Source organism: Macaca thibetana, chromosome 8 (genome assembly GCF_024542745.1).
Source record: "Macaca thibetana thibetana isolate TM-01 chromosome 8, ASM2454274v1, whole genome shotgun sequence".
NCBI classification, from domain to species: Eukaryota; Metazoa; Chordata; class Mammalia; order Primates; family Cercopithecidae; genus Macaca; species Macaca thibetana.
The window spans coordinates 16,457,941-16,461,492 of NC_065585.1; the positions used below are offsets into that span (position 1 = coordinate 16,457,941).

Consider the following 3,552-nt stretch of genomic DNA (forward strand, 5'->3'; position numbering starts at 1 on the left):
TTTGGTTAAAAAGAATGACTGTCTACAATTTCAAGATGCTCAAACAGTTCTGTGCATATTCAAAAAGTTTTATTTCAGTTTTATGCCCAACTATCTTTCCTTCTGTAACTGAGTCTCAAGTACAGGTAGAACAGTGATGTAGGACAAAGCTGGGGGAGTCCTAGTGTTAGATTGATAGCATACTGGTTTCCTTATTTCCAAAGGCTAACACAAGATTCTTTCCCTGGCTTTCTTGTTAAAATGCATTATCTCCCATGATGTGTCTCAACCCTTCTGATAAAGTGTCTTGTGATAGTTCTGCTTTATTGATGAGCCAGACATGATTATATGTGAAATATCAAGTGTAGGCATAGAATAGGGTGAAGCTGGAATCATTAACCCTAGAGATATGTACAGCATACGACTGGGGCAAAGAGATAAACGAGAGAAGCAATCAAGTAAACTTAGAGGAGGAATAAAAGGGGGTATAGGAAAAATTTCAATGTAAAAGTGATACTTCTGTTAGATCTTGAAGGATCTTGGTGAGTAAAAATGTCACCAAGGCAACACAAAATTAAAACCACTTTAGCCAAAGGAAACCAAGGAGGCAAAGAAGTGAGAACCATGGCCGGGTGCGATGGCTCACATCTGTAATCCCAGCACTTTGGGAAGCTGAGGCAAGCAGATAACTTAAGTCAGGAATTCGAGACCAGCCTGGCCAACATGGTGAAACGCCTCTCTACTAAAAATACAAAAAGTCGAAGGTCGGGCCATGGTGAGGCAGAGGTTGGGAAGATGGCCTGGCGAGGCTGGGCACAGAGAGCCTGGGGCTGCGGCCAGGCGTGGGCTGTGTCGGTGGGCGGCCACACCTGCGCGGAGCTCCCTGTGGCCCTAACCCCACCACGGTTGCTCGGATGCAGGTTTAACTTATTTATTCAGCAAAAAATGCGGATTCAGAAAAGCACCCAGGAAGGTTGAACCTCGAAGATCAAACACAGGGACAAGTGGTGAAGCATACAAGACAAGTGCTTTGATTCCTCCTGTAGAAGAAACAGTCTTTTATCCTTCTCCCTAACCTATAAGGAGTCTCATAAAACCTTTATTTTTTACTGTTGCGTTTACAGACTGTGCATTTGGATCAGCTGCTATTTGACAGTATGAATCACTGAAATCCAGGGTCCAGATTTATTTTGTTTTTTTTTTAATTTTTTATTATTATTATACTTTAAGTTCTAGGGTACATGTGCATAACGTGCAGGTTTGTTACATATGTATACTTGTGCCATGTTGCTGTGCTGCATCCATCAACTCGTCATTTACATCAGGTATAACTTGATGGTATAAAAGCTGATTGGTTGGATAGCATAAGACCACATAAAGAAGGAGACTTCAGAAAGGAGATTAACAAGTGGTGGAATAATCTAAGGGATGGCCAGCGGACTGTGACAGGTATTACAGCTGCAAATGTCCTTGTATTCTGTTTATGGAGAGTACCTTCTTTGTAGTGGACAATGATCAGATATTTCACATCGAATCCAGCCTCAAAGGTCCTTTGTTCTCCAAAGCTGCTGTCAACATTCAGTCATTTCTCCTTATTTCACATGGCAGCAAATACGTATGGTTTGTGGAGCTTCTCTTCCAGCATAGTGAACATTCTGGGTCAAGAGCAGTTCATGGCATTGTACCTATCTGCAGGTGTTATTTCCAATTTTGTCAGTTACGTGGGTAAGGTTGCCACAGGAAGGTATGGACCATCACTTGGTGCATCTGGCACCATCGCAGCTGTCTGCACTAAGATCCCAGAAGGGAGGCTTGCCATTATTTTCCTTCCGATGTTCACGTTCACAGCACGGAATGCCCTAAAAGCCATTATCGCCGTGGATACAGCAGGAATGATCCGGGGATGGAAATTTTTTGATCATGCAACACATATTGGGGGAGCTCTTTGTGAAATATGGTATGTTACTTATGGCCATGAACTGATTTGGAAGAACAGGGAGCTTCTAGTGAAAATCTGGCATGAAATAAGGACTAATGGCCCCAAAAAAGGAGGTGGCTCTAAGTAAAACTGGTATTGGACAATAGTGGTGCATCTGGTCCATGATGCCGAGAGCCCCAGGAGACATCGGCCCTAGGGTGATCACCGCTCTGCTCCCGCCTGGAAGATGCCAGCATCTGGCCTCCCAGTGTTTTCAGCTGTGTGCCCCAGTCTGTGTCTTTTTAGCAAGTGAATGATGATAAAGTTGTGAAATAAAGGTTTCTATCTAGTTTGTAAAAAAAAAAATATATACAAAAAGTTTGGGCATGGTGGTGCATGCTTGTAATCCCTGCTACTCAGGAGGCTGAGGCATGAGAATTGCTTGAACCCAGGAGGCAGAAGTTGCAGTGAGCTGAGATTGCACCACCACACTCCAACCTGGGCAACAGAATGAGGTTCTGTCTCAAAAAAGAATAAAAAACAAAAACAAAACAAAACAAAAAACTAAGAACAACTATCATGGTAGGAGGGAATCAATTCTGTTTTAGCAGAAAACACCGGGGGTATATGGCTGGAGATGGAGCAGAAAAAGGGCTTTTAGTACTCATGAATGAAGAAAGGAAAGAATAAAGGACAGAAAAGAGGGAAGGAGGATGGGGAAGGAAGAGAGAGAGAGAGACAGAAAGAGAGACAGAAGAAAATTGTCAGAGGCATTATTACAAAATATATTTATTAGTTTGGCATTTAAAACTTTCTCTAGACTTAGATTTAGGTAGAAAAATCTTTGCACAGGATCGACCAGTTGGAAAATGGTGGAGCTGAGTATGTTTGTTTGTTTGTTTTGAGATGGAGTCTCACTCTGTAGCCCAAGCTGGAGCGCAGTGGCACAATCTCAGCTCACTGCGACTTCCGTCTCTGGGGCTCAAGCGATTCTTGTGCCTCAGTCTCCCAAGTAGCTGGGACTACAGGTGTGCGCCACCATGCCCAGCTAATTTTTGTATTTTAGTAGAGATGGGGTTTCACCATGTTGCCCAGGGTGGTCTCGAACTCCTGAGCTGAGTTTTATTTTGTTTTGTTTGAGACAGAGTCTTGCTCTGTCACCCAGGTTGGAGTGCAGTGGCCCAATCTAGGCTCACAGCAACCTCTGCCTCCTGGGTTTAAGTGATTCTCCTGCCCCAGCCTCCTGAGTAGCTGGGACTACAAGCGTGTGCCCCCACCCTTGGTTAATTTTTTGTATTTTTAGTAGAGGCGGGGTTTCACCGTGTCAGCCAGGATGGTCTCAATCTCCTGACCTCATGATCCATGTGCCTTGGCCTCCCAAAGCGCTGGGATTACAGGCGTGAGCCACCACGCCTGGCCTGAGTTTTAATATAGGCCCTTTGATTTCAAAGCCCATGCTTATTCTCTGGTGTCACCCAGCACCTCCAAGATAAACTTCTCTGGTGAGGACTTGGCTGTCACCGAAACTGGTAAATTCTGATGTTTGCTTCCAAATTAGCAGTATTCCTTTGTGCTTAAACTTTAACAGTTTAAATGAGATAGTTGCCACCTCACTTTGGATCTCTTTCCTATAGTCCCAAAGCACTTTGAAGAGC

The 3,552-nt window shown here is 43.9% G+C and overlaps 1 pseudogene; it reads left to right on the forward strand.

Moving 5' to 3' along the window:
- Positions 1 to 774: 774 nt before the first annotated feature.
- LOC126960603 (presenilins-associated rhomboid-like protein, mitochondrial) lies at positions 775 to 2,045 on the forward strand (annotated as a pseudogene).
- The last annotated feature ends 1,507 nt before the right edge of the window (positions 2,046 to 3,552 follow it).